We start from the raw sequence: 12099 nt of genomic DNA, 5'->3' as shown, positions 1-12099 counted from the left end.
GCTTTTCCCACAGATCTTTGCAACACACGAATAAGATCTCCTCAAGCCCAGGCCACCAAGGCCTTGGGTGAAAAGCACAGAGCTGTGCAGACTGTCAGCGGTTGATCTGGCACACACGGAGACACAGGAGTTTTTGCAGACTCCGGTCCTGGGAATTCCAGTGAAGCAGGAGATCCGTCCATTCCGGTAGAAAGGAGGCTGAAGCCAGGGAACCAAGCAGGGTCGTTCAGCAGGCCCCACTCCCAGAGCTCCTCACAAGTTAAGACCCATTGGCTTGGAACTCCAGACGCCAAGTGGCAAGAGGTTGGAGACTGCCTGAGACTACCAAGTTCCCAGGGCGCACGGGCAGCTGCCATCTCTGCAGCCGGAGTCAGCCATCCTGGCCTGCAGCTCCTGGAAGTCTGGGTGGTCCAGATTGGGAGGAATTCCCCACAGCACAGCACAGCTGCTCTGGCAAATCGTGACCAGACTGCTTTTTTCAGTGGGACCCTAATCCATCCCTCCTCACCAGGCAAGGCCTTCCTGGGGGAATTTCAGCAACTCTAGCAAGGGTTTTACCCAACAGAACTCTGATCTCCCTGGGAAGGAGCCCCTGGTGGGGAGAAGCAGCAAAGGTCTTCACGGTTCAGCAGACATAGCTTTTCCTGCCTGCCGGCTCTGGAGAGTCTGGGTGGTCTGCAGGAAAAGGGTTCTCCAGTACAGCACAGTCACCCCGCCAAGAGGCAGCCAGACTGCTTCTTTAAGCAGGTCCCTAATCCCATTCTTCCCGACTGGGTGACCTCCAACAAGAGTCTCCAGACACCTCCTACAGGAATGTTTGAGCTGGCATCAGGTTGGTACCCTTCTGGGACAAAGCTCCCTGAGGAAGGAGCAGGCTGCCATCTTTACTGTGTTGTAACCTCCACTGGTGATACCTTCAGGTGTGGGAGAGACCTGGGCGTTTAGGGTCTGGAGTGGACCCCCCAAAACCCACAGCAGCCCTACAGAAGAGGGGCCTGTTGGAAGAAAAACAAACAGAAAGAAAAGAAAAAAAAAAAAAACCCACAAAAAAAACCATTCAAAGATCAGCAGCCTCAAAAATCGAAAATAGATAAGCCCACAAAGATGAGAAAAAAATCAACACAAAAACACTGAAAACTCAAAAAGCTATAGTGCTTATTCTTCAAATGATCACACTGCCTCTCCAGCAAGAGCACAAAACTGGGCTGAGGCTGAGACCCCTGAATTGAAAGAAGTAGGCTTTAGAAGGTAGGTAATAATTAACTTGGCTGAGCTAAAGGAGCATGTTTCAATCCAACGCAAAGAAGCTAAGAATCAAGGTAAAACAATACAGGAGCTGATAGCCACAATAGCCAGTTTAGACAGAAACATAACCAACCTGATCGACCTGAAATGCAACACAAAAACTTCATAATGTACTCACAAGTATCAATACCAGAATATATCAAGTGGAGGAGCTTGAAGACTACCTTTCTGAAATGAGACAGGAAAACAAGAATAGAGAGAAAATAATGAAAAGGAATGAACAAAAAAGAATGAAAAGGAATGAACAAAACCTCCAAGAAATTTGGGATAATGTAAAAAGACCAAACCTATGAATGATTGGGGTGCCTGAAAGAGATAGAAAGAACGGAATCAAGTTGGAAAGCACACTGCAGGATATCATCTAGGAGATGCCATGCATTGGCATTTTGTAAAGCGCTCTAGATGATTCTAAGAAGCTTTTTAAAAGTTGAGAAACACTGGCCTAAAGAAGTGACAAATAATTTTGACCTACCATCAAATGGAAAATCTAGTTGTACTAATGACCCAATAATACAATTCTAAAGAAGAAAGGGATACCTTTATGATAAAGCTTAGAAGGAGCTTATTTTAAAAAGTTCTTTTAGCAGAACAAATTTACACTGATGTCTATCTTCCAAGAATGCTAAAAACATAATAGGTATTTTTATAATTGTGCTAAAATTCAGCTTTATCCTGAAAATAGTTTGTATAATATAAGCTTCAAGGAAAATTCAGAGAGTTGTGACAGAGACAGAAACAGGCAATGAAGGAGAATAAATAAGCTGTCCTGGGAAGTTAACTAATGATTCTATTTTTCTTCATCTCTATCAATCACTTCATTAACTTTAAGAACAAGCTCAAAGTTTACTTCCCTCAAAACCTTTATCTGCCTAATCCATCACTTGAGCTATACTTTTCAATACTTACATGCTGTTTGTCTGGAATTAGAGTAAATAAAGAAGTTACAAGAACTGATTGGTTTTGGATGCATTAAAATTAGAAATACCAATAGAAATCCAAACTGAGACATCAGAGAGACAAGTTTGCATATGTCTGAAGTCAAGGAAGAGGATAGGCTACAGACATAAATAACTTATTGGGTTCCTGACCTATAGAACAGCTGTTACTCCTTGCACATATAATAATGATAGTATAGCTTTAAATTATCAATTAAGATTACAGTACACAGTGATAGGTAATTCCAAGTTTGGCAATATTCCCAAGGGTGATTAGTAGTGGAACACATACCTCCTTATTATGGAATAAAGAGTAAAAATCCTCATTCCTTATAGGGGATTCATCATGTTGCTAAATATAACAAATATCAGAATCAACAGGTTTCAAATTTTAAAATTTTCTAGTGCATACATAAACCCCAAAATGTTCTACATAATCTGATGCTAAATTTGAAATTTAAGTGTGAATATATTAAATGTAGTAAGCAAATTTAAATGAGCAAGTTGAAGAAAAATTGTAACATTTACAATAATATAATTTTTAGATACTTCCCGATTTTGAGTGTTTATTTCAATCAGAAATAACATAAAATTATAATTGCAAATCCTGAGAAATATTCAAGCTCAAATCAAAGCTGTACATTCAGAATAAAGTACTAAAAGTAAAATTTCTAAGATATGTAACAGCTATGAAATATAGACCTACACATGCAATACAATCAATCCTTTGAAATGATTTATCTGAACCGGATACACATAATGCTTGACACCAACAAGCAAGAAAATCTCCCTCTGTAACTCTACAGAGTAATCTTTGTCTGAAAGTAAATTATTATCTCAAGTTAAATTGATTGTTCATCATATATTCCTAGAAATTTCTTTTAAGGTAAACATAACTAATCTGAGGATTCTCTGAAGCCCAATTAGACACACTGTAATAGTGACCCACCATCACAGTAAAAAAGAATCAGCACACTGAACTAAACTCAAGAAAACAGGAATAAATAGCTCACCAGGAAAATAAAATACCAGGCCAAGAAAAGATTTTTTTAACGTTTTTTATTGTTGTAAGACATACATAAAATTTATCATTTTTATCATTTTTAAGTGTACAGTTAAGCAGTACTAAGTACCTTACCATTGTTGTACAATCATAACCACCACACACCTCCAAAACTTTCCATCTTCCCAAACAGAAACATTGTACCATTAAACAATAACTCTCCATTCTCTCCTCCCTACTTGGAACCACCATTCTCCAAGTTGCACCTTGAGTATCCTTTATCCAAAATTCTTGAGACCAGAAGTGTTTTGGACTTCATATTTTTTTTTTGGAGTTTGGAATACTCGCATTATGCCAGTTGAGAATTCCAAATCCAAAAATGCAAAATCTGAAATGATCCAATGAGCATTTTCCTTGAGCATCACATTGGCATTCAAAAAGTTTCAGATTTTGGAGCGTTTCCCATTTCAGATTTGGGATGTCAACGTATACTTTGTTTCCACGAATTTCACTACTCTAGGTACTTCATGTAAGTGGAATCATATAGTATTTGTCCTTTTCTGTCTCGCTTATTTCACATATAATGTCTTCAAGGTTCATCATATTGTAGCACGTCAGAATTTCATTCCTTTTTAAGGCTGAATAATATTCCATTATGTGTATACCACAATTTGTTTATCCATTCATCCAGCGATAGACATTTGAGTGTTTCCAGAACAACATATTCTTAATTTAATCCCACACCTTAAGACTTACAGGTAATTTAAATTCAATTCAACTTACTGAGCAGTTACTAAGGGTAACTCACTATGGGAAGTACTGTGGGAAGTACAAGGGTAAATCAGACACGGTGCCTGCTCCCAACGAATTTACGATACACTGGGAAAAGAGAAGAGAAGGGAGTAGAAATAACCAGCATTTGCTAATTGCTTGCCATGTGCTGAGTGCTTTACCCAATCGCTGCATGTATAGCTCGCAATGACTCTGTGAGGTAGATAAACTCACTATGGGAAGTACTGTGGGAAGTACAAGGGTAAATCAGACACGGTGCCTGCTCCCAACGAATTTACGATACACTGGGAAAAGAGAAGAGAAGGGAGTAGAAATAACCAGCATTTGCTAATTGCTTGCCATGTGCTGAGTGCTTTACCCAATCACTGCATGTATAGCTCGCAATGACTCTGTGAGGTAGATATTGTAATATCCATTTTATATAGGGAGAAAAATGAAGGCACTGAGACCTTAAGTAACCACCTCCAAAACTGGGATTTAAACTCACATCTTGGATTCAGAAGCGTGTGTTTATTCCACTACACATGTTGTTCCCTATGATTCAAGGCAGAATGTGACAAATCCTGGGGAAGCTACAGGAAGGTAGAAGAGGAAAAGAAGAGATTGCCCCTCGTCTGAGGGCAAAGGCACATGACAAAGGTAGGTCTTAGAGGTCAGGAAGGCTTACGTTTGATAGAGATAGAGGGTGGAAAAAAAATTGCACAAGCAGAACAAAATGAGGGAAGCAGGAAAGTTCGCTACATACTTAGGGACCAGTAGAATTGTGGACCATAAGGCTGGAAAGTTATGTGGGGAAAAATCATGGTCATAATGAAATGCTAGCTCAAGGAGTATACTCCCTGGGTCCATTCTAAGAAATAATTCCTTTAAGTAATTAGGTCTTTAAAGGATTTTTGTTGTGGGGTTGTTTCTGTTTTTGTCTTTGGTTTGGTTTAGTTTTGTTACATGTACCATTACAAGTTTAATATAAGGCCTAATATTGATTTGTGAATTTTTAACATCTGTTAACTCTGCATTATGAAATGATAAATGTGGCACATACACTATCTCCCAATCTCTTTATTATTTTATTATTAAGGCTTCTAAAATTTATATTCTGTCTTATAATTAAGTCCTCTTTTATTTAGTTGATTTAAAATAAACCAATTTTATTTTTTTAACTGTTACTTTAGGTTTGGGGGTCTATGTGAAGGTTTGTTACGTAGGTAAACTTGTACCACAGGGATTTGCTGTACAGATTTTTTCACCACCCAGGTATTAAGCCCAGTACCCATTGGTTATCTTTTCTACTCCTATCCCTTCTCCCACCCTCCAGCCTCAAGTGGACCCAGCGTCTACTGTTTCCTCCTTAGTGTTTATAAGTAATTATCATTTAGCTCCCACTTGCAAGTGAGAACATGCAGTAGTTGGTTTTCTATTCCTGCATTAGTTTACTAAGGATAATAGCATCCAGCTCCATCCATGTTCCCACAAAGACATGATCTCATTCTTTTTATGGTTGCATAGTATTCCATGGGGTAGATGTACTACATTTTCTTTATCTAATCTGTCATTGATGAGCATTTGGGTTGATTCCATGTCTTTGCTATTGTCCATAGTGCTGCAATAAACATTTGCATGCATGTGTCTTTATGGCAGAATAATTTATATTCCTTTGGGAATATACTTAGTAATAAGATTGCTGGGTTGAATGGAATTTCTGTTTTCAGATCTTTGAGGAATTGCCACACTGTCTTCCACAATGGTTGAACTAGTTTACATGCCCACCAACACTGTATAAGCATTCTTTTTTCTCTGCAACCTCGCTAGACTCTGTTATTTTTTTACTTCTTAATAATAGCCTTTCTCACTGGTGTGAGATGGTATCTCAGTATAGTTTTGATTTGAATTTCTCTAATTATCAGTGATATTGAGTTTTTTCTCAGATGATTGTTGGCCACATGTATGTCTTCCTTTGATAAGTGTCTGTCCATGTCCTTTGCCCACTTTTTAATGGGGTTTTGTTTTACTCTTGTAAATTTTGTTTAAGTTCCTTATAGATGCTGAACATTAGACCTTTGTCATATGGGTAGATTGCAAAAATTCCCTCCCATTCTGTAGGCCGTCTGCTCACTCTGTTGATAGTTTCCTTTACTGTGGAGCTCTTAAGTTTAATCAAATCCCATTTTCAATTTTTACTTTTTTTTTTTTTTCTCTGAGACGGAGTCTTGCCCTGTCACCAGGTTGGAGTGCAGGGGCATAATCTCAGGTCACTGCAATCTCTGCCTCCCAGGTTCAAGCGATTCTCCTGCCTCAGCCTCCCAAGTACCTGGGACTACAGGCACGCACCACCACGCCCAGCTAATTTTTGTATTTTTAGTAGAGACAGGGTTTCACCATGTTGGCCAGGATGGTCTTAATCTCTTGACCTCGTAATCTACCCACCTCAGCCTCCTAAAGTGCTGGGATTACAGGCATGAGCCACCACACCCAGCCCAATTTTTACTTTTGTTGCAATTAATTTTGGTGTCTTTGTCATGAAGTCTTTACCCATTATTATGCCAAGATACTATTGGCTAGGTTGTTCTCAAGGATTTTTAGAAGTTTGGGTTGCACATGTAAGTCTTTAATCATCTTGAGTTGTTTTTTTGTATGTGGTATAAAAAGGGGGTCCAGCTTCATTTTTCTGCATATGGTTAACCAGTTATCCCCGTGCCATTTATTGAATTGGGAATCTTTTCCCCATTGCTTGTTTTTATCAGATTTGTTGAAGATCAGATGGTTGTAGATGTATGGCCTCATGTCTGGTCTCTCTTTTTTGTTCCATTGGTCTATGTGCCTGTTTTTGTACCAGTACCATGCTGTTTTGGTTACTGCAACCTGGTAGTATAGTTTGAAATCAGGTAACATGATGCCTCCACCTTTGTTCTTTTTGCTTAGGATTGCCTTGGCTATTCAGGCTCTTTTTTGGTTCCATATGAATTTTTAAAGATTTTTTTCTAGTTCAGGGAAGAATGTCATTGGTAGTTTCATAGAAATAGCATTGAATCCACAAATTGCTTTGAGCAGTATGGCCATTTTAACAATATTGATTCTTCCTAGCCATGAGCATGGTATATATTTCCATTTGTTTGTGTCTTCTCTCTTCTCTCATTTCTGTGAGCAGTGTTTTGTAATTCTCATTTTAGAGACCTTTAACCTCCCTGGTTAGCTGTATTTCTAGGAATTTTATTCTTTTTGTGGCCTTTGTGAATGAGTTCATTCGTGATTTGGCTTTCAGCTTGACTACTGTTGGTGTGTGGGAATATTAATGACATTTGTAGATTGATTTTGTATCCTTAAATTTATCTGAAGTTTTTTTATCAGCTGAAGGAGCTTTTAGGCCAATACTAACAGATTTTCTAAATATAGGGTCTAAATATAGGGTGTCTATTTGAGATCTTTGTAGCTTTCTGATGTGGGCACTTAGTGCTGGAAGTTTCCCTCATAACATTGCTTTAGCTGCTTTTCAGAGATTCTGGTACATTGTCTCTTTGTTCTCATTGGTTTCAAAGAACTTCTTGATTTCTGCCTTAGTTTTATTATTTACCCAGGAATCATTGAGGAGCAGGATGTTCAATTTCCATGTAGTTGTGTGCTTTTGAGTGAGTTTCTTACTCCTGAGTTCTAATATGATTGTTCTGTGGTCTGAGAGACTGTTTTTTATGATTTCCATTCTTTTGCATTTGCTGAGGAGTGTTTTACTTCCAATTATGTGATCGATTTTAGAATAAGTTCTGTGCGGCACTGAGAAGAATGTATATTCTGTTGTTTTGGGGTGCAGAGTTCTGTAGATATCTATCAGTTACACTTGATCCAGAGCTGAGTACAAGTCCTGACTATCTTGTTAATTTTCTCTCTTGATAATCTGTCTAATGTTTACAGTGATGTGTTAAAGTCTCCCATTATTATTGTATGGGACTCTAAGTCTCTTCGTAGGTCTCTAAGAACTTGTTTTATGAATCTGGGTGCTCCTGTATTGGGTGCATATATATTTAGGATAGTTAATTATTATTATTAAATTCATTCCTTTACGGTGATGTAATGCCCCCTTTGTCTTTTTTTTTTTTTTTTTTTTTTTAATCTTTGTTGGTTTTAAAGTCTGTTTTGTCAGAGACTAAGATTGCAACCCCCGATTTTTTCTGTTTTCCATTTGCTTGGTAAATTTTCCTCCATCCCTTTATTTTTAGCCCAAGTGTGTCTTTTTGCATGAGATGTGTCTCTTGAATACAGCACACTGATGGTTCTTGACATTATCCAATTCACCAGTCTGTGCTTTTTATTGGGGCATTTAGCCCATTTACATTTAAGGTTAATATTGTTATGTTATTAAATTCAATCCTGTCATCATGATGCTAGTTGGTTATTTTGCCCACCAATTAATGCAGTTTCTTCACAGTTTCATTGGTCTTTGTACTTCAACATGTTTTTTACAGTGGCTGGTACCAGTTTTACCTTTCCTTCTTTAGTGCTTCCTTCAGGAGCTCTTGCAAAGCAGGCCTGGTGGGATGAATTCCCTCAGCATTTGCTTGTCTGAAAATGATTTTATTTCTCATTCACTTATGAAGCTTAGTTTGGCCGGATATGAAATTCTGGGTTGAAAATTCTTTTCTTTAAGAATGTTGAATATTGGCCCCCACTCTCTTCTGGCTTGCAGTGTTTCTGCTGAGAGCTTCCACTGTTAGTCTAATAGGCTTCCCTTTGTAGGTGACTTGGCCTTTATCTCTGGCTGCCCTTAACGTTTTGTTTTTCATTTCAAACTTAGAGAATCTGACCATTATGTGTCTTGGGGTTGATCTTCTCATGGAGTATCTTATTGGGGTTCTCTGGATTCCTGAATTTGAATGTTGGCCTGTCTTGCTAAGTTGGGGAATTTCTCCTGGATGATATCCTGAAGTGTGTTTTTCAACTTGGTTCATTCTCCCTGTCTCTTTCAGGTACTCTAATCAGTCATAGGTTCAGTCTTTTTTCATAGTCCTAAGGTTCTTGGGGGTTCTGTTTGTTCCTTTTAATTCTTTTTTCTCTAAACTTGTCTGCTTGCCTTATTTCAGCAAGACAGTCTTCAAGCTCTGATATTCTTTCTTCCACTTGATCGATTCAGCTATTGACATTTGTGTTTGCATTATAAAGTTCTTGTGGTGTGTTTTTCAGCTCCATCAGGCTATTTATGTTCCTCTCTAAACTGGTTATTCTAGCTAGCAGCTCCTGTTACCTTTTATCATGGTTCTTAGCTTCTTTGCATTGGGTTAGAACATGCTCCTTTACCACAGCAAGGTTTGTTATTATCCACCTTCTAAAGGCTACTTCTGTAATTCATCTGTCTCATCCTCTGTCCAGTTCTGTGCCCTTCCTGAAGAGGTATTATGATCATTTAGAGGAGAAGAGGCACCCTGTCCTTTTGAATGTTCAGCGGTTTTTTGTTGACTCTTTCTCATCTTCGTGAGTTTGTCTAGTGTCAATATTTCAGGCTGCTGACCTTTGGATGAGGTTTTCGTAGGAACTTTTTTGTTGATGCTGTTCTTGTTGCTTTCTGCTTGTTTGTTTTCCTTTGAATAGACATATCCCTCTTCTGTAGGGCTTCTGTGGTTTGCTGAGGGTTCACTTAAGGCTCTATTCATCTGGATCCCTCCTGCACATGAAGATGCCACCCGAGGGGGCTGGAGAACAGCAAAGATGGGTGCCTGCTCTTTCCTCTGGGATCTCTGACCTCAAGGGGCACCAACCTAATGTCAGTAGAAACACTCCTGTATAGGGTGTCTGCTGACCCCTGTTGGGGGCTCTCATCCAACTGCAGTGGGCGCAGGAACCAAGACCCATTTAACAAAGACACTTGGCTGCTGCTTGGTTGAGGGGGTGTGCTGCACTCCGGGCAAACCCACTCATTTGGGCTGCCAGATTCCTCAGAGCTAGCAGGAAGGAAGACATAGTCTGCAGGTCCACAGAGACCATGGCCACCCCTTCCCCTAGGGGCTCAGACCCAGGAAAATCAGAGTTCTGTCCCTAAGCCTCTGGCTGGAGTTGCTGGAGCTCCTGTAGGGAGGCACTACCCAGTGAGCAGTGATGGGTCAGGATCTGGCCTACAAAGGCAGTCTGGCCATGATCTGCCACAGCTGGTGTGCTGTGCTGTGGGGAATATCCCCTGGAACCAAGTAGTCCAGTCTCCCTGGCACCAGCAGGAAAAAAACAGCTGCCTGGAGCTATAGTGATGGCCACTGCTCATTGCCCCCGAGAGTCCAGTGTCTTAAGTAACTAGCAGCCACAGTGATGGCTGCCATCCCTCCCCTGGGAAGCTGAGTTGTCTTAGGCAGCCGGCAGCTGCAGTGATAACAGCTACCCCTCCCTCAGGGAGCTCAGTTGTCTTAGGCAGCCAGCCGCTGCAGTGATGGCTACTGTCTTTCCCCCAGGGAGCTCAGATGGCTTAGACAGCAGGCAGCCACAGTGATGATAGCCACCTTCCCCGCCAGGAACTCTGTAGTCTTAGCCAAATTCCAGTCAATTGACTGCTGAGAATCTGCACAGCTCTGTGGTTGGGACCTAAGGCCCTGGTGGCCTGGTCTCACAAGTGGGATCTTCTGATCCATGGTTTGCAAAGATCTGTGGAAAAAGCAGAGCTTCCCAGGCTAGATGGTACGCTCACTCACTGCCTCCCTTGGCTGGTGCTGGAGGTGCCCCTTGCCCCGTGTGGCTCTCAGGTGGGCTGACAAAACACCCTGCTTTTCATTGCTCTCCACTAGTCATGTGAACCACTTGGTCAGTCCTGATGAGAGAAGCTGGATACCTTAGTGGCCAGTACAAGATATGCATGCTGTTTTGGTTCTTTTCAGTGGGAGCCTCCGACCACCACTGCTTCTAGTAGGCCATCTTGGGTCTGCCCCTCCTTTTCAACTTTTTGATGTGGAAATTCAGTACTATGAATTTTCCTCTTAACACTGCCTTAGCTGTATTTCAGAATACTGGTATGTGTTATCTTCTCATTATTTTCAAAGAACTTCTTGATTTCTGCCTTAATTTCATTATTTACCCAAAAGTCATTCAGAAGCACGTTGTTTAATTTCCATATAATTACATGATTTGGAGTGTTTTTTTTTATAGTCTTGGCATCTATTTTTAACACACTGTGGTCCGAGGATGTGTTTAGTATAATTTCAGTTCTCTTACATTTGTTGAAGATTGTTTTATGTCCAATGATGTGGTCAATTTCATGGTGTGTGCATGTGGCAATGAGAAGAATATATATTCTGTTGTTTAGGGGTGGGGAGTTCTGAAGAGGCCTATCAGATCCATTTGGTCCAATGTTGCATATAACTCTTGAATATCTTTGTTAATTTTCTGACTCAATAATCTGCCCAATACTGTCAGTGGGGTGCTGAAGTCTTATTGTAAGGGGGTCTATGTCTCTTTGTAGGTCTCTAAGAATGTGCTTTACAAATCTGGGTTCTCTTACCAAGTTGGAAAACACTCTTCAGGATATTATTCAGGAGAACTTCCCCAACCAAGCAAGGCAGGTCAACATTAAAATTAAGGAAATACAGAGAATGCAACAAATATACTCCTCAAGAAAAGTAACTCCAAGAAACATGATTGTCAGATTCACCAAAGTTGAAATGAAGGAAAAAATGTTAAGGCCAGCCAGAGACAAATGTCAGTTTACCGACAAAGGTAAGCCCATCAGACTAACAGTGGATCTTTCAGCAGAAACGTTACAAGTCAAAAGAGAGTGGATGTCAATATTCAACATTACTAAAAACAATTTTCAACCCAGAATTTCATATCCAGCCAAACTAAGCTTCACAAGTGAAGGAGAAATAAAATCCTTTACAGACAAGCAAATGCTGAGATATTTTGTCACCACCAGACCTACCTTACAAGACCTCCCAGAGGAAGCACTAAACATGGAAAGGAACACCCAGTACCAGTCACTGCAACATGCCAAATTGTAAAGACCATCAACGCTATGAAGAAACTGCATCAACTAATGAGCAAAATAGTTAGCTAACATCACAATGACAGGATCAAATTCACACATAACAATATTAACCTTAAATG

The 12099-nt window shown here is 40.0% G+C and overlaps 1 protein-coding gene across 8 annotated transcripts in view; it reads right to left on the bottom strand.

Moving 5' to 3' along the window:
- The window catches only part of LOC105486404 (sperm tail PG-rich repeat containing 2), a 657812-nt gene that overhangs the window by 435215 nt on the left and 210498 nt on the right, over nt 1–12099 (bottom strand). The gene's annotated exons all lie outside the window — the stretch shown is intronic.

This window comes from Macaca nemestrina, chromosome 3 (assembly GCF_043159975.1).
Source record: "Macaca nemestrina isolate mMacNem1 chromosome 3, mMacNem.hap1, whole genome shotgun sequence".
Classification (NCBI taxonomy): Eukaryota; Metazoa; Chordata; class Mammalia; order Primates; family Cercopithecidae; genus Macaca; species Macaca nemestrina.
Note: the sequence above shows the minus strand (reverse complement) of the source record. Positions and strands in the feature narration are given on the sequence as shown.